Here is a 26149-nt window from a genome sequence, read left to right as displayed (position 1 = left end):
AGACTTGATAATCAGCTTCACTGTGCAGAAGCTTTTTAGTTTGATTAGGTCCCATTTGTTTATTTTTGCTTTTGTTTCCCTTGCCTGAGGGGACATATCTCAAACAATATTGCTACAACCAGTGTCAAAGAACATACTGCTTATGTTTTCTTCTAGAAGTTTCATGGTTTCAGGTCTTAGTTCAGCTATGGCTAGGACTTCCAATCCAATGTTGATTAAAAGTGGTGAGTCGGCATCCTTGTCTTGTTCCTGATCTTAGAGGAAATGCTTTCAGCTTTTCACCACTGAGTATAAGGTTGGTTATAGATTTGTCATTTATGGCCTTATTATGTTGAAGCATATTTCCTCTATACTCAATTTGTTGAGAGTTTTATCATAAATGGATGTTGAATTTTGTCAAAAGCTTTTTTTTTGCATCTGTTGAGATAATCATATGAATTTTATCCTATGCTTTGTTAATGTGGTGTAACACATTGTTTGATTTGCAGATATTGATCTATCCTTGCATTACTAAAATAAATCCCACTTGATCATGGTGTTTGATCCTTTTAATGTATTGTTGAATTCAGCTTACTAATATTTTGTTGAAGATATTTGCATCTATGTTTCTCAGGGATATCAGCCTGTGATTTACTTTTTCTGCTATGTCTTTGTCTGGTTTTGGTATCAGGGTAATGCTGCCTTTGTAGAATGAGTTCTATAGTATTCCTTCCTCTTCAAATTTTTGGAATAATTTGAAGATAGGTGTTAACTCTTCTTTAAATGTTTGGTAGAATTTCCCTGTGAAACCATCTGTTCCTGGACTTCTGCTTTGGGGAGTTTTTATTTTTTTTTACTGATTAAATTTCATTACTGGTAATTATTCTGATCATATTTTGTATTTCTTCCTGATTCAATCTTGGGAAATTTCATGTTTCTAGGAATTTATTCATTTCTTCTAGGTTGTCCATTTTATTGGCATATAACTGTTTGTAGTAATCTCTTATGATCCTTTGTTTTCTTGTGCTGTCAGTTGTAACGTCTCCTCTTACATATCTGATTTTATCTATTTGTGTCCTCTCTTTGTTTTTTCTTGATTAGTCTGGCTAAAGTTTTATCAATTTTGTTTATTTTTTCCAACAATCAGATCTTATTTTCATGGATCTCTTCTTTTTTTTTTTTTTTTTTTTTTACTCTCTATTTAATTTACATCCACTCCAATCTTTATTGTCCCTTCCTTCTATTAATTTTGGGCTTAGTTTGTTCTTATTTTATACTTCCTTTAGTGTAGGTTAGTTGTTTATTTGAGGGTTTTTTGTTTGTTTCCTGAGGTAGGACTGTATTGCTATACACTTCCCTCTTAGAACTGCTTTTGCTGTGGTCCATAAATTTTGGATCATTGTTTCTGTTTTCATTGGTCTCCAGGTATTTTTTGATTTCTTATTTATTTCTTCAGTGACCCACTCATTGTTTAGTAACATATTGTCTAACCTACATGTTTGTGTTTTTTGAAGTTTTTTTCTTGTAGTTGATTTCTGGTTTTATACCATTGTGGTCAGAAAAGATGCTTGATATGATTTCAATCTTCTTAATTTTATTGAGACTTGCTTTGTGGCCTAGCATATGATCTATCCTGGAGACTGTTCCATGTGCACTTGAAAAGAATGTGTATTCTGCTGCTTTTGGATGGAGTGTTCTTTCTTTCTATCTATCTGTCTATCTAGCTAGCTAGCTATCATCTAGCTAGCTATCATCTATCTCTCTATCTATCTATCAATTAAATCCATGTGATCTAATGTGTCATTTAAGGCCAGTGTTTCCTTATTGGTTTTCTGTCTGGATGATCTGTCCATTGATGTAAGTAGGGTCTTAAAGTTTCTTACTGGTATTGTATTACTGTCAATTTTTCCCTTTATGTTTGTTAATATTTACTTTTATGGATTTAGGTGCTTCATGTTGTATGCATAGATATTTACAAATGTTATATCCTCTTGTTGGATTGATCAATTTATTATAATGTAATGTCCTTCTTTGTCTCCTGTTACAGTCTTTGTTTTAAAGTCTATTTTGCCCAACATAAGTATTGCTACCCTGGCTTTCTTTTCATTTCCTTTGCATGGAATATATTTCCACCCCCTCACTTTCACTCTGTGTGTATCTTTAGCTCTGAAGTGATTCTCTCATAGGTAGCATATGTATGGGTCTTGTTTTTTTATTCATTCAGTTACCCTATGTCTTAATTGGAACATTTAATTTACATTATAGTAATTATTGGTAGATATGTATTTATTGCCATTTTTTAAATTGTTTTCTGATTGTTTTGTAGTTCTTCTCTGTTACTTTCTTTTTTTCTTATTCTCTTCCCTTTTGATTTGATGACTATTTTTAGTGTTATGTTTGTATTTCTTTCTCCTTATTTTCTGTGTATCTGTTAAAGGTTTTTTTCTTTGTGGTCATCATGAGGTTCATATATAACAACCTATGTATATAGCAGTCTAAGTTGATGGTCACTTAAGTTTGCATTTTAAACCCTCAACATATTATGTTTTTGACAACATATTTTAAATCTTTTTATTTTGTGTGTCACTTTATTATTTTAGATATAGATGACTTTACTACTTTTGTCTTTTAACCTTCATACTATTAGTTTGGCCAAAAAGTGCCTTTGGTTTTTAAGTAAAAATAAAAGACACATTTTTCATTTTCACCAAGAACTTTATTGAACAACGTACTCACACTTTTGTTCCACTACCTTCTGCCATTTTTTGGGCAACTTCATAACTCCATCTTCCTAAAACTTTTTATCTTTTTGAGCAAAGAACTGTTCCAGGTGCCTTTTACAGTCTTCCAGGGAATTGAAATTTTTTCCATTAAGAGAATTTTGTAAAGACCGAAATAAAAGGAAATCCAAAGGTGCAATGTCTGGTGCAATGAGGCAGATGTACCAGAATTTCCCAGCCAAGCTGTAACAGTTTTTGCATGGTAATCAAGGAAACATGCGGTCTTGCATTATCCTGATGGAAGATTATGCGTTTTCTGTTGACTAATTCTGGACACTTTTTGTAGAGTGCTGCTTTCAGTTGGTCTAATTGGGAGCAGTACTTGTTGGAATTAATCGTTTGGTTTTCCAGAAGGAGCTCATAATAGAGGACTCCCTTCCAATCCCACCATATACACAACATCACCTTCTTTGGACGAAGATCGACCTTTGGTGTGGTTGGTGGTGATTCATTTCACATGCCCCACGATCTCTTCCGTTCCACATTATTGTACAGTATCCACTTTTCATTTCCTGTCACAATTCATTTTAAAAATGGAATGTTTTCATTACGTTTAAGTAGAGAATCTCATGCAAAAATACAGTCCAGAAGGTTTTTTCTGTTTAACTTATGTGGAACCCAAACATCAAAGCAATGAACATAACCAAGCCGGTGCAAATGATTTTCAACACTTGATTTGGATATTTTGAGTATGTCAGCTATCTCCCATGTGGTATAACATTGATTGTTCTCAAGTAATGTCTTGATTTGATTGCTATCAACTTCAACTGGTCTACCCGACCGTGGGGCATCGTCCAGTGAGAAAGCTCTAGCACGAAACTTCACAAACCACTTTTGACACGTCTGATCAGTCACAGCACCCTCTCCATACACTGCACAGATTTTTTTTCTTTTTTTTTGCATTTTGGTTCTGTTTTTACCTTTCTTGAAAAATAAAGCATAATATGCCAAAAATGTGGCTTTTTTCTTCCATCTTCAACATTAAAATGGCTACACAAAAACTCACCAGTTTGATAAGTCTTTTTTTAAATGCATGCTGATATGAGAGCTGTCACATACAAGCTAACAAAATTGTTTCAAATGAAGTTAAAGAAAACTAAGTGCTCCTAGAGCCATCTTACAGAAAAAAAGAATGAACTTTTTGGCCAATCCAATAGCTTTATAGATGGTTCATCCACTACACTTACTATATGTTTGCCTTTACCAGTGAGATTTTTTGTTTAATAATTTTCTTATTTCTAGTTATGGCCTTTTCTTTTCCATTTAAATAAGTTCTTTTAACATTTAAAGAACCAGTTTAGTGGTGATGAACTCCTCTAGATTTTGCTTGTCTGGGAAACTGTCTTTCCTTCAATTCTGATGATAACCTTGCTGGTTATCAAGAGTATTCTTGGTTGTACTTTTTTTTTCTTTCAGCACTTTGAATGTATTGTGCCATCCCTCTGACCCCTAAAGTTTCTGCTGAAAAATCAACCTGTAGTCTTATGGGGTTTCCCTTGTGCATAACTAGTTGTTTTTTTCTTGCTGCTTTTATGATTCAGTCTTTAAATTTTGACATTTTAATTATAATGAGTTTTGGTGTGGGTCTTTGGGGGTTCATCTTGTTTGGCACTCTATATGCTTCTTGGATTTTGATATATGTTCCCTTTGCTAGGTTAAAGAAGTTTTCAGACATTATTTCTTCAAATACGGTTGATGTCCCTTTATCTCTCTCTTCTCCTTCTAGGAATGCTACAATGCAAATGTTAGCATGCTTGATGTTATCCCAAAGGTCCATTAAACTATATATATATATTTTTTTTTACTGTTTTTTTTCTTTTACTCTTCTGATTGGGTGTTTTCCACTACCCTGTCTTCCAGATCACTGATCCATTCTTCTGCATCCTCTTATCTGATGTTGAGTCCCTCTAGTATATTTTTCATTTCAGTTATTGTATTGTTTAGTTTTGATTGGTTCTTTTTATATTTTCTATCTCTGTTGAAGTTCTCAATGAGTTCATCCATTCTCCTCTCAAGTTCAGTGAGAGTCTTTTATGACTATTAATTTGAACACTTTACCTGGTAAACTGCTTATCTTTGCTTTGGTTAGTTCTTTTTCTGAGATTCTGTCCTGTTCTTTTGTTTGAAAGGTATTCCTATGTCTCCTCATTTTGCTTAACTCTCTTCGTTTGTTTCTGTATATTAGGTATATCAGTTACATCTACCTGTCTTGAAAGAGTAGCCTTATGTAGAAGGCGTCCTGTGGGGCCCTATGGCACAATCTCCCTTGGTCACTAGAGCCAGGTGCCCAAGGGTATCCCCTGTGTGGGTTGTGCATGCCCTCCTGTTGTGGTTGGGCTATGATTGCTATAGGTGTGCTAGTGGCAGGGCTGACCCCTGGCCCAGCCAGCTATGTAGCTCATCTGTGACTGCTGCGGATACCCTGGTGGGGGGGCTGATCCCTGGCCCGCCTGGCTGAACAGTCTGGCCACAACTGTTTCAGGCATGCTGAAGTGCCAGGCCAGCCTCTGGCATGACTGCCTGTGAGGCCCAGCCACAAATGTCGCAGGCCCACTGGTGTGCATAGCTGGCCCCCAGAGCAGGAGCTGCTTTGAAGGGTTTCCAGGGTCAGCTGAGGCTGCCTTTCAGGTGGGGTGGAGTAAGAGCTGCCTTGGAGAGGCTGACTGGGGTGGATGGGTTGGGCGGAGCAGGTTCTCAGGAGACTGCTGGGGCAGGGCATGATGTCAGCTAGGTTGCTGAAGAGCGACAGAAATGGCTGGGCCAGCTAGGTGGAAGGAGTATGAAAAAGATGGCACCAACCGCACTTCCATTCCCAGAGAAAGTTCTACCAGATCTCTACCCACACGCCCTAAAATTAGTCACTGAATCTCCTCATATGACCCAGGTGCTTTTCAAGATGCTGCCTCAGCACTGGGACTCAGAGTGAGTTTGTTCATGAACCCTACAAGAGCCGAGTCTCGGTTTCCCATAATCCTTTGTGTCTCCAGGTGTAAACCTGCTGGTTTTCAAATCCAGATATTATGGGGGCTTGTCTTCCCAGTGCAGCTTCCCTGGGCTCAGATGTGGAGGTTGGACCCTTGTTCCTCAAGGAGTACCTCCGCGGCTGTGATACCCCTTGTGGGTCACAGCACTGGGATGGGGGTTCTGATTGGATCGTGTCTCTGCCACTCCTACCTGTCTCCATGTGGCCTTCTTTTAATACCTTTAATTGTAGAAGATCTCTTCTGCTAGTCTTCAGGTCATTCTCTGGGACAGTTAGTCTGCATGTACTTGTAGTTTCAGCATGTCCATGGGAGGAGGTGAGCTCAGGATCTTCCTACTCTACCTTCTTGATTGGGACCTCAAGAGCTCCCCTTTAAACAGAACAGCTTTCATTTGACCAGATTGAAAATATTATTTGAATAATCAAATTAATATAGATATCCACTATAAATAAAATATTAAAATTATGGACAAACCAATATGTTTACTTTAAATAATCATCTATAGTCTACCAGAAAAAAACACTATGTTTTTTTTAAAAAACTATTTTCGATGACAATCTTTCTAACCCTTTTGCTTTACATACATATATCTTGTTTCTTTACATACAAAATAATTGTCAACCATAAGTCTATCTTATAAAAAGCTATGATGAAATGTAGTACCATGTCATAAAATATAGTTCAACATCCTTTTTATGACTTAATTTTACTTCTCTGTATTGATAAAAAAGAGTTTACTTAATCAATTTCTTGCTTTAAGGCATTTAGATTACTTCCAGCTTTATACTATTATGAATACTATTTTGAAGAACATTCTTGTAGCTTAGTTATTGTGTCTATTTATGCCATTTTCTTATAATACATTCTTAAAATTGGGATTTTTAAGGTTTTGAGATATTTTGCCAGGTTTTCTATCAACTCATGTGAATGAATAAGTGCATTGTCATTATTTAAAAGATTTGACAATAGGTGTGCTGGCATTTCTTTTGCCCTACCAGATCCACACTCTACCCATTGCCGCCCTGATCTATGGCCCGAGAAGGCCGACCACCAAGCATCATATTAACCAATTCTCTTGCCTCTGGCTTCCAGTTGGGTTTGGCCAGAGGAGGACACAGCAGGATATTGGAATACTGTTGGAAAGAGAATGTGTTTCCTCCCCGGGCTCCCTCTGTGCCAAAATGGTTGACAGTTGCTGCATACCTCTTTTGTCGGGTGTCCCTTTCCTGCAGCCGTAGCCCCCCCAGGGTTCCAGTAAAAACTCCCTTTGTTTCCTCATCAGGCTGAAGATGGTATTGGTTTCCCATAGTTACTATTAAGTTTCTTATTGGTTATCTTAAGCTGCTCACGACTTTAAAACAATTCCTTCATTAAACTCTCTTCAGTTACCCCAAAGAGAGTTTCACCTGTTTCTTGCCAAGACTCTGACCAAAATATGCATAAGCACAAATTATTTTTTAACATAGAACTAACCCAGGGAAGTCTATATGAAATGCCTGTGAACAAAAAACAGTGAAGTAAACACTTTTCACCCACCCTTCACATTGTGATAGGCTTGTCTCCACAATATTAACTTTTTTCCATTAACAGTTTGGTTTGGACCACCAGAAAAATCAAGTTACTTTTAATATTCTTAAAGAAAAATTTGTTTTCTCATAAGAAAATAAAAATTAACAGATAGTTTACAGTACACTGAAACATTGTCAATTATGCATTTTTACCATTTTATAAAGTTGAGATAAATAAATGATTTTTAAAACAAATATTCAAAAGTTATTTATTTATCCAACAGGTACATACACAGATGCTCACATCACAAATCATCAGGGAACTGCAAATCAAAATGACAAGGAGAAATCACTGCTCACCTGTTAGAATGGCTATTATCAAAAAGGCAAGAGATAATAAGTGTTGGCAAGGACATGGAGAAAAGGGAACGTTTGTGCACTGTTGGTGGGAATGTAAATTGGTGCAGCCACTATGGAAAACAGTACAGAGATTTCTCAAAAAATTAAAAATAGCATTACCATATTATCCAGCAATTCCTCTTCTTGGTATTTATTCATAGGAAATGAAAACACTAATTTGAAAAGATAAATGCACCACCATGTTTATTTCAGCATTATTTACAATAGCTGAGGTATGGATAAGTGTCTGTCAATGGATGACTGGTGATATCTATATATCTATACATATAGGTGATATCTATATATCTATATATCTATCTATCTATATAGATGATATCTAGTGGTGATATCTATCTGGTGATATCTATATATCTAGTGGTGATATCTAGTGGTGATATCTAGTGGTGATATCTATATATCTATATATAAAGGTGATATCTATATATCTATATATATAGCACATCTATACGCACAGTGGAATAATATTCAGCCATAAATGAGCTCTTGCCATTTTCAACAACATGGATGGACCTGGAGGGCATTATGCCAAGTGAAATAAGACAGAGAAAGACAAATACTGTATGATCTCACTTGTATGTGGAATCTAAAAACAAATGAATAAACAAAAGACGAAGCTCATAGATAAAGAGAACAGATTGGTAGTTGCCAGAGGTGGAGGGTGGGAGGGAGGGCAAAATGGGTGAAAGGGATCAAAAGGTATAAACTTCCAGTTATCAAATAAATAAAGCATCAGGGTATAATGTACAGCAAGATGACTATAGTTAATAACACTGCATTGTATATTTGAAGTTGCTAAGAGAGTAGTTCTTAAAAGTCCTCATCAGAAGAAAAAAAATTGTAACTATGTATGGTGATGGGTGTTAACTAGACTTATTGTGGTGATCATTTTGTAATATATATAAATACCAAATCTTTATGTTGTATACCTGAAACTGATATAATGTATGTCAATTATACCTCAATGAAAATTTTTATTTATAAATTGTGAAAATGTATACTGGAGAGGCAGCCAGAATTCACCGACAGTTATCAGTTAGACCATTCTCTATTTATTTCATACAAAGTCAGTATATTCAGAAATATTCCAAACTTGGCAGTCTCTTTAATTCTGTGGCCCTCTCAGGTATTTTTCTGCTAAGATCTTGCTAAGGTGACACACTTCACCAGCATCAGTGATCTGGTGTCTTTCTCAAAAGTAGGCTCCTATGGTGACCACCACTCACTGCTTCTTCATCTGGGATCTGCCTCTGATACTAACAATCATGAAACAGCATCCCTGAGCATATTCGCAAACCTTCTGCACACTACAGCGTCATGTGGCTGTGGGATAACCGACACCCGCTAAGAGTGCCTGGCATCCTGCGGGGATGGGACCAAGCTAAGCTTGGTCTCCAGACACTGTCCCTGCAGAAAGTCTTAACATTTCTAGAGCAGCTAGAAACTATTCTGAAATTAGCACATGTTTATTTCAAAGGTCATTTATTTTACTGCTACATTCCAATAAAGGGTAAAGTAATAACAGAAATTGAGAGTTTGTAAAAAGCCCATTATGACAACACCTCAAAGCTGCCTTAGGCTGGCAAATACACGAGTTCTAAAATCATCAGGAAGAGAAATAATCACCTTTTTATTGATGGTAACTACAGACATATATAAATAGACTCACTGTCAAGTTGTAGTTCAGGGAGTTTGCAGAGTCCTAAAAAATGGTATCTGGCCCATGCCTAACAATAAAGAGGGTTTTTTCTTCTTTTGTCTTGAAATTAGTTAATTGTTCTAGACAGCCCTAAAAAGCCCTGGATGACAAAAGTGACAAAATAAGATATCATCATAGTAAGGAAGGTAATAATTTCATATAATTATTAGTTTTTGTTGAGTCTCTACAGGTGCAAGACAATAGACCATATTAGATATTTAAAAGTTTATATGGAAAGCTTGAATTATGGTTTTTAAGCTGCCAGAATAATTTTGAATAGTAGTTTTGAAATTAGGGTTAATTCCAATTTGTGTTTCTGCTTGAAACTTCATTGTAGTTCTGAGAAATTTTTTAAGCCTCAAGCTTGTGAACCTGAGAGAGCTAGGTATCACTGAAAAGTCCATTGAACATTTAGCAAGTTCTTGTCCTGTGAATCCTGCTGAAGCATGAATGCCACTGATTAATTTTTATTTCAATTCTGTTTGAAATGCTACAATTCTTCAATCAAGTCTCAGTATAGTGACAAACCATTGTAATTCACAGATGTCAGTTTCATCTCTGGAGTATTTAAATGCCAGAGGAGAATGCTGAGAATTAAAACAGCAATGAGAACAACAGCAAATTAAATGTAGGAAGGCTACTGGATACAGTCTCATTTTCTAGTTCCTCGCAGAGTAAATATATGTAAAATTACATGAAAATTAGTTTTCTTTATCATTTTCAACAAAACACAGTGTTTAACTAGTTTTGTGGAATGTCAAGTAGCTTGGAATGTTACAAGTAATCAAATGCTGCAGAGGGGTAATTCCTTTGAAGACAAAGAGAATCAAAAGTAGGGGGAAATTCAGGCACAAATGTAACCTTTTCCCATGGGCTTTAACCCACTTCCTTTTAACATTAGAAATGGATCACATTTGACAGACATCAGTATTTAACATACTACTGAAAAGAATTTACAGGTGCTAGATTATCACCAATGACACACACTGCTTTCTAGATGGAAATGAAACAAGTGGAGACTTAGAAGAAAAATTAAATCAGTCTTATTAGCAGGAGATCAGTTCAATAAATTTTAACTGAGATCCTACTATATGCAAATCAAAGATAGGACATAATCCCTAACCTCCTGTTACTTACAACCTGATTAGAGGATAATATAAATTTATAAACAATAATAAAGATAGAATAAATAAAGAATAAAAATAAACTGTAAGAATAATTACCATGAGAAGCGCTAAGTACACAGGTTCAAAGGAAGAAAATACATCTTTTTGAGAACATCAGAAAACTTCATGGAAAAGATAGACTTAGAGATGGAAAGAATGTCCTCAAGATGGGGAAGACAAGAATTTCAGGAGACAGTAAAAGCACAGACAAAAATAAGGAAGAAAAATATATATGTTGCACACAGGAAAAGCATCTAGATTTCACTGCAGAATAGTTAAATGTGTGCGACAAATAATTGGAAGATTGCGTTAAGATGTTTAGATTTCATTCTGTAAGCATTAGGGATACAAAAATTGTACATGCAGAAAAAGTGTCTTGGGCAAAGTTATGATTCATATCTCAGCGATGAGTAGGAATAATTGGTGTGGGGAGAAACAAGTTGAGAAGACCAGTTACAGTACAGTCTCAATAGTTCAGGTGAACAGTATGTAATTAAACCCAATTCTTCAGCCAAGATGACAACTATTGAAGAATTGAGTTGCTCTACGTGCAGTCAACAGATCTAATGCTATGGAAACTAGTCTTGCTTGAGCATCATAGTGTGTAGTCAACATGCTGTAATACCTGCAGAAATAGAATCAGGCAAGACATGTCATCACAGCTCACTATCATAATATTTAAAATAGCAAGGTTAAAGGATTTCCAGGAAACTGAACGCAAATAATCCACCATTGCAGTAAACAGGTGTTTTTGACATCTCTCCCTGTTACTCTGGACTCTGGGTAGAAGCACCATATGTCTGGAGTGGTTTGGAATTGGGCCAAGGTACTCTGCTGCTTAATGGCAGCTGAGACCAAAAATGCTGGTCTTAATTCTTAACCCTATGCTTATGCCTTTCAATATTTTTAAAAATTGTGCCTCTTTTTTGTTCATCTAGAAGGTGATACAGTGTTGGGGTCCTCCTTATATTCCAAAGCTGGCTTCTTCTGCTGACACAAATGCCTTTCTTCAACAAGTAGTCCGAATCTAAATAAGATAAATGGTTGTCCTCTGGGGCTTATCACAGAGGAGCCTCTGGGCATTACTGAAGACACTCAATTAGGAGGTGTCATTCCCAGGTGTGACAGTAACAGGAATTAAATCCTAAGAAAGTGCAATCCAGGCACTTGAATTCCGGGTGACTGATTTGGTTGACTCCACTTGCAAGGTTTGACTGGCCACTGCAGGTGAAAGGATTTGATTGAGCATAGATCCAAAATCTCCCCAGAGCTGAGTGACCTTGTTAAGCAACTTTGCTCTATCTTTTATTCAGTGAGTTATGCTCAGCAAAGCACGGACATTTTCCATTAACCTCTGAGGCAACAACAAATTTATCCATTTCCCTTCCCTGCTTACTCACCTCACCCCAGTCCTTCAGCAAAATGCCCCTCACTTTTCTCATTTGCCAACTTGTCATGCAGGCTGCGTGGACTAAGTCCCCAAGTAAGACTGCTGTCTGTACCAAAGTTACAGGGTCCTTGAGTTTTAAACTGAGTTCCTGGAATTCGGGCTTCTCAAAAGGAATTCCAGACATAATTTAAAGTGCCTAGAGAAACAGAGAAAACTCTTCAGACTAACTGAATATCTGTGTGGAGCTGGATCAAGTCCCTCCAGACATATTTACCATATGCCTAAAGCATCAGGCGCTGTACCCGCCACTGGATGTACAATGGCAGATCACAGTTCCTGGAGAAAGAGGGAGGGTGGCTTGTAGAACAGGTTTTAGAGTCTGATAGACCTGGGCTCACATCCCACCTCTAACTTCCTCTGTAGTTTTGATAACATACTTAATTTCTCTGAGTCTCAGTTTCTGCATCTGCAAAATGGGGGTAATGGGTTCATGATGATATCAGTGAAATGCTTAGTTTTATTCGTGCAGATCGGAAGCATGCCCAAATGTTAGCTGTTTGTTGTTGTTGCAGGGTTTTATTTGTCTTGTTTTGATTGGATTTGGTTTGGGTTTGTTTTGTTTTAGAAAATCGCTGTCGAGGGGAAGGGAGCACATTAAACCAATGATTGTAAAATAATGTCCAGACAATCACACCAATGGACCTCTCTGCTTTTTCAGTAAATATTTAATCATTTATGGAATTAACATCTTAAATGAAATGTAAGAGGATCCCTTTTATCTTAACATCATAAGGTCTGTTTCATGTGTATAGACATAAATAATAACAAAGACCCTTAAACACAAGTTTATTCTTAGGAAGAGGGAAAGGCTTTGAAGCAGAGTTCTGTTACTGTTCACGTTATTAGCACCGCCCACAGCATAATCAGTCAAGGCCAGGCTTTAGTCAGATGTTGGCTCAGCCACTAGTATCTTACAGGAAAGCACTGAAGGCGCTGCTTTGCTGAATGTGCTGAGGAGCCGTCATGCCTGGAATTGTTGCTATGCTACCAGAAAGACTGCAAGCTCATGATATTCCCACGGCAACCTATGTAATGTGCATAAAAATCTGTTGGGGTTTCTATCAGAATTTCTAACAGCCAAATGGCCATTTGGAAAATGTATGATTCTTTTTATAACCTAGGCCTTGGAACACACATGATCCACAAACGGGAAACGTAATCAGAGACTGCAGGAAAATCTTAAAATGTTAAAGATCTTGTTAGTTTCAGCCCCTTGTGTTGTTCTCATTAGCATGGGTTCAGTGTGCCATGTCACATCACCAAAGGCTCAAACCAAGCAAAGAGTTGAGTAATAAGATGGACCGAGGCCATTAGAAACTCAGAAGAGGACAGTGACCCAAGGAATCTACAGTTGCTGTAGACCCAGCATATGCTAAGATGCTATGTTTCTCCTGGCTTCATCCACACGGACACTCTGCTCGTGAGATAAAGGCCACAAAGGTGATCATACTCCAAGTCACCCTTCCACTCCCAAACCAAGCCCCTATGTCCACCTGTGAAAGGCTTCCTTGGAGGCCTGCCCCATCACATGCCATGGGATCACAAAAGTCTGGTTTAATGTAAATATAAAAGAAAAAAGAAAAGGGATTTGCCCCTGTGGGATGTCTGTCCTAAGGATATACTGAATGCAGAATTAGGGGGTAGCAATGAAGGGATTTCTCTTTTAACTTAGATTCAACTTTTTATTCTGCCCCCCTTGATCTGGTACACTGTCTTCAGGGCATTAAGCCTCGTTGGTTTACTCCTGAGGGGCATGTAGGTCTAGCTTCTATGCTTTCTATTGCTCGCTGCTTTTATTTTCTCTTACTGTGAATTTGCCTTTGATGTTAATTAAGCTCCCTTTAGTGTTATGAGCCTCTCAGTATCTGATCTAAAGACTTTCACACATAAAAAATAACAAGTTGGAAAGAAAACAGTTCAGTGATGAAAGAGATGTGGAATCTGTTCGAGTTGCTACATTATAAAAAAGGTCAGCCCTTTAAGTGGTCAAGTCAAATAGGATGACACCTGGGTTAAACCATCCCTCTGTGAGAGTTCGTGAACCCTTCCACAGGCACGCTCAGGCCTGGGAAAGCTTCTCAAGCCTTCCTTTCTCTCCAGTGGGTGTTGCATTTCAGCAGTTGAACCACTTTGAAAGTGGGGAGTGCTGGGGTTCTGAGTGCCCTAAGTCAGATGTGACCCAAACAAAACTTCATTTTAGGAATTAAAGAGCAGAGAGTCCGTAGTGACAGTCCAAGAGCACATATCAAGGCCAAGACTTTAAAAGGGCCTTTTAATACTGATAATCTTGATTTTTTTATAACAGGTTTGGATCTTGTTTATTTTGCTTTGTTTTTTTAACGTGACATGTCAGCTCAGAAAAGTTAAGGTCTCCTAGGTAATGACACGCTCAGGACGCTCGAGGATGGTTACTTCCTGCTGAATGCAGGTACACATTTCCTTTCTGCAGCATTTGTGAGTATTGGTGTCTCCCACAACATGAGAGCAGAATTCTAACTCCACCAATTCTGTAACCTACCTTCCAGGGTGCAGCGACACCTGTAACCAAGCAGGACCATATGGGGCCTTCCTGGGACAGATGCCTTCCCCATACCCTGTACCGTAGCTCCTCTGAAGGACCTAGATAACAGTATCTGATGCCCATTCCTGAGCTGTTTTACAGATGCTAAAAGCCCCAGCAAATGGAAGAAGTTAACTACTTGATGGCCATAAGCCCCAAGACCTACTGGTGCCTAAGGATTGATAATGTTAACCCCTGTGACCCCGTTACCTCACCATCAACCAATCAGAGAATTGTGCAAGAGCTGATCACATACCCTAGGACTCCCCTCCTCCCCTGGCCTTTAAAAATGCTTTGCTGAAACCCAAGTGGAATTTGGGTGTTTTGAGCACTAGCTGCCCTGGACTCCTTGCTTGGCACCTGCAATAAATGCTGCACTCTCCTTCACCCCAACCTGGTGTCAGTAGATTGGCTTTACTGCCCAGGGGCAAGTGGATCGAAGTTTGGTTCAGTAACACACCAGCAAGTTCCCCCGGCAGTATTTACAACAAAGATGATGTCCTCCAGGCACATAAATATTTTATTACTAGCCAGGACTCTGCTCCCTGAACCTCAGAAAGGCCACAAGGACCCAATCTGCTTGTTTCCACTCTAACTCAAGACCTGCCCTAGATGAAAGCCCACCTAGATACAACACCCTGCCTACTTTCTCCTGAGCCCTGGCCTGATTTTAGCACATCTTCACAAGCTGGAGAAGACTTGCTTTCATTTTAACACCCCAATCCTACAGGAAAAGCCTGTAAAAGACACAAAATCTACAAAAGTGATATTCTTAAACAAAGATAAAAATTTCTGTCTCTTCACAACTCACATAAAAACTTCACTGTCTGAACACCTGACCCAACAGATAACATGAGGACTTCCTACATCTTTCTATAAAGGCCAAATGAGGGGGTTTGGAATGTGACATTAGTTAGGGGGTTTTCCACACAGCCATTTGTACAAGAATTGCCTGATAAATGAGGTAAGACCCAGGAACACACACACACACACACACACACACACACACACACACACACCTACATATGAGGGAGGGAAAATACATACATTAAAAGACTAATTTCTGATGTAGTCTCTTGCAGACTACTTTTGGGAACCATTGCTTATAATAAGACACACTGATCTCTATAAGGTGACTTACGTGAAGAATAACAGAGGATTTTTTTAACCACAGAAGTGGAATAGTTAACAGAACTAAACAGATAAATAGCAAAATATTCACATTGATCAGAGGGAAGAGGTTTAGTTTATAGAAAGGAAAGCATGGTGATATCATTACAGATTTGAGGGCATATATATCATAAGGAGAGGTTCAAGTGTCTGCATACACAGTTTTCTCAAAAGATCACAGGAGTTCTTAGTTTTCCCCCCAATATGATGCAAACGAAATAATTTTTCCCAACCATCATCCCTAACCTCTTACCTTGACCGGAGATAGAGGAAGCTCCCATGTTCATTTTTCCAAAACACAGGGGTTCAAGAAGAACACCTGAATTCCAGGAACCATTGAAATTGTCTTTCATCCCCCCAGGTACTCGTTGCTCAGCTGCAAATTTAGCACAAAGGTCTCACCATGCCACCAAATGCTCGCTCCAGCCTCAGGGAGTTCTCCAATACTGAAAGGCAAGAAAAATTCTATATAACCACTAATAATATAAATTATTATTTGCCTCTTTAAAAAATAGCTAAAAACAACTCAGGCACTCTTAGTCAGCCCTGGAAGAATTTGGAACCAAAATATCCAAGAAGGTTTTAAAAAAATAACTTAAAATATAGTCAGCCTATATTGTAACCGTGAGGAGTAGCCAAAAAAGTGTATATAGAACACACCACCCTCATCAAGGAGCCAGTAATGAATACTTAGTGAGGCCTATATAGTAAATATTTTAATAAGGAATTTAAAAATAACCATAAATATTGCATGTATCCTTTTGTATATTAAATGCCCATCATTATCAGCAGAGCTTCAAGACGCCTCTTCTGTGAGCATAGGTACCGTGTTACCAAGTCGAAGTTCTTACTCCTCACTGCACGACAGGCCAATAAATCAAGAGATGAGTTGTGGGCTTCCCTGGTGGCGCAGTGGTTGAGAATCTGCCTGCCAATGCAGGGGACACGGGTTCGAGTCCTGGTCCGGGAAGATCCCACAAGCCGCGGAGCAACTAGGCCCGTGAGCCACAACTACTGAGCCTGCGCGTCTGGAGCCTGTGCTCCGCAACAAGAGAGGCCGCGATAGTGAGAGGCCCGCGCACCGCGATGAAGAGTGGCCCCCGCTTGCTGCAACTGGAGAAAGCCCTCGCACAGAAACGAAGACCCAACACAGCAAAAATAAATAAATAAATTAAAAAAAAAAAAATCCTGTCTTAAAAAAAAAAAAAGAGATGAGTTGTTGGGACAAGGAATAGTAACTTTATTCAGAAAGCCAGCAGACCGAGAAGATGGTGGACTCGTGTCCCAAGGAACCATCTTCCCCGAGTTAGAATTCAGGCTTGTTTTATACTAAAGGGGGAGAGGTTGTGGTTGGTTGCTGCAGACTTTTTGGCGTCAGAATCCTTTGTTCTTGCAGCTGTCCAGGTAGGTCCAGTCACAATGTTCCTGTAAATCTCCAACAAGGCAGGTGTTATTCTCTGTTCTGCAACTTTTTATCTCTATATGAATGGAAAAATATTATAGCTTTAAAGGTCGTAACGTTGAGAATGGGCTATCCTGTATATCTTAGGCTATAGGCAACCAACATCCTTGCAGCAAAAGCAATAGAACACAAAGGTTAAAGTAAAAGAAACAGATCCAACATGGAGTCAGATTTGTTCTTCCCTATTACACCTGCACACTACTTGAAAAAAATTTGCCTTCCAATTAGCTGGTTTGCTAAGAGATAGCCATAGAGGTCTTCCTCACTTAATAGTCATATTGCTAGGGAATTGAAACCACATTGCAATTTTAGAAAATCAAATAAAAACTTGAAAGTGCTTTTCATTATACATTTTAGAGGGGGAGTCAACTGATAGTTTGCTGTGTTAACACTTTTTCCCCACTTTCTTTCCTCTGGTTCTTTAAACTGAATAAACAGAGGACTAATTATGAGATAAGCCATTAATTTAGTTATGTCCAGGGTCTGAAAATTCAGGAAAAAGGATGAATCAAAGAACTGAGAAAGGGAACAAGCAAAAGACCACAGAATGCACAAACAGGCATGCCTAGACCATCTTATTGTGAGCACTGCCAGAGGGGAGCACAAATTAGACAGGAGCCTCTGGAGACCCTCCTAGATCCACAGACCTATGAGGGAGGGAGGCTGTTACTAGGGATCAGCTTCAGAATCCCTGTCACCCAATCTCCATCCCATAACCAAATTCAGTACTGAGCTTCTGCTTCTTACTATGTTTAGAATCCAGTTCCCTCATACAAATATATTTTTTTCCTTAGAAGTGTTTAGCCTCTTGTGCCCTCTTATGCATTAAGAGTTATTGATTTGACATCCATCAAAAGACATGTCAGGAAGCAAAAAAATAACATTAACTGAAGGCACACACCTACGTAAAGTGTGTACCCTCAATTTCCTCTCCTACTCAGCCCATAAGCCAAGCAGCTTTTCTCATCTGCAAGTTAAATATGTATTTATAAAAATTCTTACTTATAAATAATAACTATGTGTCTGGTTGTAATTGTTTGCAATCATGGCCAGACAGTAGAAATAAAGAGACAGATACCCTGATTTTTTAAAAACAAAACGAAATAGCAGAAAGTTACAGTTGTAGAAGTGGTGGCTTGCCATTTGTTTATTCACAGTCATGGTAATGCACCAAAATTCATTATAGTCAGTGGGCTATGCTCTTGGCCTTTAAGTAGGAATCCATTAGCATCAGCTTGTTTCTCAGTTTTGCATGGCAAAGAAATCATAGTGAAAATGTCATTTGTATGTAAGATATTTGAAACCTAAATCTATTTCCTCAAGAATAAAAGATGCAGATACTTGTTCACTGTGCTCTTTCATGTCTTAGTTTCTTTTGAGCAGTTTGCAAATTAGCTGTAGTAATCATGGGGCATCTACAAAGATATACACACCTGAATCTTTCATGGAAAAAAAGTAGTATTTATATTAGGAGTGCATCCGCTCTGCAGCTTAAAAAATGATTTCTTTGACGGTACTGAGGAATGTTTTAGGTGGGTGAATGCAAAAAGTCACTTGTAGAGAAGACAAGCAGGGGATAGTGAGGGACCCATAGCAGTAGTCCAGCATGTTGGCCTAAGGTGATAGCGGTAATGATTGAGAGTATTGGGCAGAATATATTTTGGAGGTAGAACCAAGAACCATTCTGATGGATATACTGGATATGGAGAAAGAAGACAAGAGATGAATCAAGAATAACTTAAGTAACTCAGAGGATGCTGATTTTATTTACTGAGATGAGAAGATCAGAGGAAGAACAGGAAGAAAAAAATAAAAGTTTGAGACATTTATTATGAGACAAATGACATGTTAAGTAGGTGAGTCGATTCTGGAGAAAGGTTGGGCTAGAGATATTTTGAGAGCAATCAAAGCCATTAAATCGGCTAAGCAAGTGTGTGTAAATGGAAGAGCCCAAAGGCAGCTCAACATTTATAGGTCCAGTGGAGAAGCTAAAAGAGACAGAGGATCAAGTAGGAGAAAACCCAGAAAAGGAAATATCATGGAAGCTAAAAGAAGAAAATGTTTCAAAAAGAAGGGAGTCGTCAGCTGTGTCCAATGCTGTTGAGAAGTCAGTGTCAGTGGGAGTGATGACTGGATTTGGGAAATGGACTTCGTCGGCCATCGTGTCAGGCACAGTCTCACAGGATTGAGACTACGTATGCCTGGTGGGAGTGGATTGAGGAGAAAATGGATGGTGAGAAAATACAGACAGTTACTACAGAACACTCAAGGAGTTTGCTATGAAGAGCAGGGTTTTGAGGGCTAAAGAGAGGATGCTTTTTCAAGGTGAAAGTATGTCTATATACAAGTAGGAACAATTCAGTAAAAGGAAGAAACCAATGGGGCGGGAGAGAGAGGATAAACACAGGAGGAAGATCTTTGAAAGGCAAGAGTCACTGGGATCCAGGACTCAAATGGGGGTGTCCTTGACTAGGGCAGATGGTTCATCCTTTGTAGAAGGAGTAGAGGTTTCAGGTGCAGTAAGCAGGGTAGGGCTTATAACGGGAAGGTGAGAGGTTTCCAGTTGTACTGATTTCGTAAAAGAAAATGAAGCTACCTTATCAGCTGAGTCAGGGGATGTGAAATGACAGATGGGTGAAAAAAACAGAGAAGAGAGAGGAGGATGAATAAGATGGTCATTTTGGAGAGGAAAACCAACCGTGGAAGTCTGGTAGGTTTGCCAGAGGTTGTGGTCATGGCTGTATTAGGATGAGATTTGATTAATATAAGTCTAATCTTTACTCTTAACTTTTTTCTCCTTAAAAGATAAAAAAAAAATCAAAGATAAAATGAGCAAATAAGATCAAGATACAAACTCAAACATAGCTTTAATGATTAGTTTAAGCCTGTGCCCCAAATAGTTGATGTCCTCTTAGAGGTCAGCAGAGTAGTGTTCATTGAATTCATAGAAGAGTATAAGTTTACAAGCACGGATTTTGGAGTCACATAACTCTGCCACTAAGTAGCTATATGATCTCAGCCTCTATAAATCTCAGTTTTCACATCTGTAAAACTAGGATTATGTCTAACTCATAGACTTGCTGTGAAGATTAAATGTGTGCTAATGGGGGTCGAGTCCTCACTCAGAGACTGACACATGGTTAACCAATAAATGGTAATAACTTTTATTATTTGTGAAATGAGTGATTGAGGTGACAAAAATGTTTAACTTGTAAATGTTGCTTTAACCTACTTGTCTTTGATCTGTAAACCTGCCAGAAACAGAGCATGAAAGAGAGCAAAGTTCATTTACCTGGATAATCAGCTAATGCTAATTAAGAATTGGCATATAGATCTAGCTATGCGATCTGAGATATAAGTATTATCATCAATAAAGTGAAGAGGGAGGGGCAAGATGGCGGAAGAGTAAGACGCGGAGATCACCTTCCTCTCCACAGATACATGAGAAATACATCTACACGTGGAACTGCTCCTACAGAACACCCACTGAACGCTGGCAGAAGACGTCAGACCTCCCAAAAGGCAAGAAAATCCTCACGTACCTGGGGAGGGCAAAAGAAAAAAGAAATAACAGAGACAAAAGAATAGGGGGGCTTCCCTGGTGGCGCAGTGGTTGAGAATCTGCCTGCCAATGCAGGGGACACGGGTTCGAGCCCTGGTCTGGGAAGATCCCACATGCCGCGGAGCAACTAGGCCCGTGAGCCACAACTACTGAGCCTGCGCGTCCGGAGCATGTGCTCCGCAACAAGAGAGGCCGCGATAGTGAGAGGCCCGCGCACCGCGATGAAGAGTGGCCCCCACTTGCCACAACTAGAGAAAGCCCTCGCACAGAAACGAAGACCCAACACAGCCAAAAATAAATAAATAAATAAATAAATAATTAAAAAAAAAAAAAAAAGAATAGGGACGGGACCTGCGCCAGTGGGAGGGAGCTGTGAAGGAGGAAAGGTTTCCACACACTAGGAGCCCCTTCGTGGGCAGAGACTGCGGGTAGCAGAGGGGGGAAGCTTCAGAGCCACGGAGGAGAGCGCAGCCACAGGGGTGCAGAGGGCAAAGCGGAGAGATTCCCGCACAGAGGATCGGCGCCGAGCAGCACTCACCAGCCCGAGAGGCTTGTCTGCTCAGCCGCCGGGGCGGGCGGGGCTGGGAGCTGGGGCTCGGGCTTCGGTGCTAGCCGGGAGGGAGTCCGGGAAAAAGTCTGCAGCTGCCGAAGAGGCAAGAGACTTTTTCTTGCCTCTTTGTTTCGCGGCGCGCAAGGAGAGGGGATTCAGAGCGCCGCCCAAACGAGCTCCAGAGACGGGCGCGAGCCGCGGTTATCAGCATGGATCCCACAGCAACAGGGACGCAGAGGGAAAAACGGAGAGATTCCCGCACAGAGGCTCGGCGCCGAGCAGCACTCACCAGCCAGAGCACCGCCTAAACGAACTCCAGAGACGGGCGCGAGCCGCGGCCATCAGCGCGGACCCCAGAGACGGGCATGAGACGCTAAGGCTGCTGCTGCCGCCACCAAAGAGCCTGTGTGCGAGCACAGGTCACTCTCCACACCGCCCCTCCCGGGAGCCTGTGCAGCCCGCCACGGCCAGGCTCCCGTGATCCGGGGACAACTTCCCCGGGAGAGCGCACGGCGCGCCTCGGGCTGCTGCAACGTCACGCCGGCTTCTGCCGCCGCAGGCTCGCCCCGCCTCCTCCGTACCGCTCCCTCCCCCCGGCCTGAGTGAGCCAGAGCCCCGGAATTAGCTGCTCCTTTAACCCCGTCCTGTCTGGGCGGGGAACAGACTCCCTCAGGCGACCTACACGCAGAGGCGGGTCCAAATCCAAAGCTGAACCCCGGGAGCTGTACGAACAAAGAAGAGAAAGGGAACTCTCCCCCAGCAGCCTCAGAAGCAGCGGATTAAAGCTCCACAAACAACTTGATGTGCCTGCATCTGTGGAATACCTGAATAGACAACGAATCATCCCAAATTCAGGAGGTGGACTTTGGGAGCAGGATATATTAACTTTTCCCCTTTTCCTTTTTTTGTGAGTGTATATGTATATGCTTCTGGGTGAGATTTTGTCTGTACAGCTTTGCTCTCACCGTTAGTCCTAGGGTTAGGTCCGTCCTTTTTTTTTTTTTTTTTTTTTTTTTTTACTTAAAAAACATTTTTTTTCCTAATAAATGTTTTCTTAATAATTTTTTCCTTATTTTCTATTTTTAAAAAATTAAAAAAAATTTTTTAATAAGTTTTTTCATATTTTTTATTTTAAAAAATTAAAAAATTTTTTTTCTTAATAATTTTTTTCTTATTTTTAGTATAAAAAATTAATAAATCTATTTTTAAAAATTAAAAAAATTTTTTTTTCTTATAAATTTATTCTTAATAATTTTTTTTCTTATTTTTTATTATAATTGCTTTATTTTATTTTAGTTTATCCTCTTTCTTTCTTTCTTTCCATTTTTTCTCCCTTTTATTCTGAGCCGTGTGGATGAAAGGCTCTTGGTGCTCCAGCCAGGCATCAGGGCTGTGCCTCTGAGGTGGGAGAGCCAACTTCAGGACACTGGTCCACAAGAGACCTCCCAGCTCCACGTAATACCAAACGGCGAAAATCTCTCAGAGATCTCCATCTCAACATCAAGACCCAGCTTCACTCAACGACCAGCAAGCTACAGTGCTGGACACCCTATGCCAAACAACTAGCAAGACAGGAACACAGCCCCATCCATTAGCAGAGAGACTGCCTAAAATCATAATAAGGCCACAGACACCCCAAAACACACCACCAGACGTGGACGAGCCCACCAGAAAGACAGCATCCAGCCTCATCCACCAGAACACAGGCACTAGTTCCCTCCACCAGGAAACCTACACAACCCACTGAACCAACCTTAGCCACTGGGGACAGATACCAAAAACAACGGGAACTACGAACCTGCAGCCTGTGAAAAGGAGACCCCAAACACAGTAAGATAAGCAAAATGAGAAGACAGAAAAACACACAGCAGATGAAGGAGCAGGGTCAAAACACACCAGACCTAACAAATGAAGAGGAAATAGGCAGTCTACCTGAAAAAGAATTCAGAATAATGATAGTAAGGATGATCCAAAATCTTGGAAATAGAATAGACAAAATGCAAGAAACATTTAACAAGGACGTAGAAGAACTAAAGAGGAACCAAGCAATGATGAAAAGCACAATAAATGAAATTAAAAATACTCTAGATGGGATCAATAGCAGAGTAACTGAGGCAGAAGAACGGATAAGTGACCTGGAAGATAAAATGGTGGAAATAACTACTGCAGAGCAGAATAAAGAAAAAAGAATGAAAAGAACTGAGGACAGTCTCAGAGACCTCTGGGACAACATTAAACGCACCAACATTCGAATTATAGGGGTCCCAGAAGAAGAAGAGAAAAAGAAAGGGACTGAGAAAATATTTGAAGAGATTATAGTTGAAAACTTCCCTAATATGGGAAAGGAAATAGTTAATCAAGTCCTGGAAGCACAGAGAGTCCCATACAGGATAAATCCAAGGAGAAACACACCAAGACACATATTAATCAAACTATCAAAAATTAAATATAAAGAAAACATATTAAAAGCAGCAAGGGAAAAACAACAAATAACACACAAGGGCATCCCCATAAGGTTAACAGCTGATCTTTCAGCAGAAACTCTGCAAGCCAGAAGGGAGTGGCAGGATATACTTAAAGTGATGAAGGAGAAAAACCTACAACCAAGATTACTCTACCCAGCAAGGATCTCATTCAGATTTGATGGAGAAATTAAAACCTTTACAGACAAGCAAAAGCTGAGAGAGTTCAGCACCACCAAACCAGCTTTACAACAAATGCTAAAGGAACTTCTCTAGGCAAGAAACACAAGAGAAGGAAAACACCTACAATAACAAACCCAAAACATTTAAGAAAATGGGAAAAGGAACATACATATCAATAATTACCTTAAATGTAAATGGATTAAATGCTCCTACCAAAAGACACAGACTGGCTGAATGGATACAAAAACAAGACCCATATATATGCTGTCTACAAGAGACCCACTTCAGACCTAGAGACACATACAGACTGAAAGTGAGGGGATGGAAAAAGATATTCCATGCAAATGGAAATCAAAAGAAAGCTGGAGTAGCAATTCTCATATCAGACAAAATAGACTTTAAAATAAAGACTATTACAAGAGACAAAGAAGGACACTATATAATGATCAAGGGATCGATCCAAGAGGAAGGTATAACAATTGTAAATATTTATGCACCCAACATAGGAGCACCTCAATACATAAGGCAAATACTAACAGCCATAAAAGGGGAAATCAACAGTAACACAATCATAGTAGGGGACTTTAACACCCCACTTTCACCAATGGACAGATCATCCAAAATGAAAATAAATAAGGAAACACAAGCTTTAAATGATACATTAAACAAGATGGACTTAATTGATATTTATAGGACATTCCACCCAAAAACAACAGAATACACATTTTTCTCAAGTGCTCATGGAACATTCTCCAGGATAGATCATATCTTGGGTCACAAATCAAGCCTTGGTAAATTTAAAAAAATTGAAATCGTATCAAGTATCTTTTCCGACCACAACGCTATGAGACTAGATATCAATTACAGGAAAAGATCTGTAAAAAATACAAACACATGGAGGCTACACAATACACTACTTAATAACGAAGTGATCACTGAAGAAATCAAAGAGGAAATCAAAAAATACCTAGAAACAAATGACAATGGAGACACGACGATCCAAAACCTATGGGATGCAGCAAAAGCAGTTCTAAGAGGGAAGTTTATAGCAATACAAGCCTACATCAAGAAACAGGAAACATCTCAAATAAACAACCTAACCTTGGACCTAAAGCAATTAGAGAAAGAAGAACAAAAAAACCCCAAAGCTAGCAGAAGGAAAGAAATCATAAAGATCAGATCAGAAATAAATGAAAAAGAAATGAAGGAAACAATAGCAAAAATCAATGAAACTAAAAGCTGGTTCTTTGAGAAGATAAACAAAATTGATAAACCATTAGCCAGACTCATCAAGAGAAAAAGGGAGAAGACTCAAATTAATAGAATTAGAAATGAAAAAGGAGAAGTAACCACTGACACTGCAGAAATACAAACGATCATGAGAGATTACTACAAGCAACTCTATGCCAATAAAATGGACAACCTGGAAGAAATGGACAGATTCTTAGAAATGCACAACCTGCCGAGACTGAACCAGGAAGAAATAGAAAATATGAACAGACCAATCACAAGCACTGAAATTGAAACTGTGATTAAAAATCTTCCAACACACAAAAGTCCAGGACCAGATGGCTTCACAGGCGAATTCTATCAAACATTTAGAGAAGAGCTAACACCTATCCTTCTCAAACTCTTCCAAAATATTGCAGAGGGAGGAACACTCCCCAACTCATTCTACGAGGCCACCATCACCCTGATACCAAAACCAGACAAAGATGTCACAAAGAAAGAAAACTACAGACAATATCACTGATGAACATAGATACAAAAATCCTCAACAAAATACTAGCAAACAGAATCCAACAGCACATTAAAAGGATTATACACCATGATCAAGTGGGGTTTATTCCAGGAATGCAAGGATTCTTCAATATACGCAAATCAATCAACGTGATACATCATATTAACAAATTGAAGGAGAAAAACCATATGATCATCTCAATAGATGCAGAGAAAGCTTTCGACAAAATTCAACACCCATTTATGATAAAAGTCCTGCAGAAAGTAGGCATAGAGGGAACTTTCCTCAACATAATAAAGGCTGTATATGACAAACCCACAGCCAACATTGTCCTCAATGGTGAAAAACTGAAACCATTTCCACTAAGATCAGGAACAAGACAAGGTTGCCCACTCTCTCCACTATTATTCAACATAGTTTTGGAAGTGTTAGCCACAGCAATCAGAGAAGAAAAAGAAATAAAAGGAATCCAAATC

This window comes from Eubalaena glacialis, chromosome 5 (assembly GCF_028564815.1).
Source record: "Eubalaena glacialis isolate mEubGla1 chromosome 5, mEubGla1.1.hap2.+ XY, whole genome shotgun sequence".
NCBI lineage: Eukaryota > Metazoa > Chordata > Mammalia > Artiodactyla > Balaenidae > Eubalaena > Eubalaena glacialis.
Note: the sequence above shows the minus strand (reverse complement) of the source record.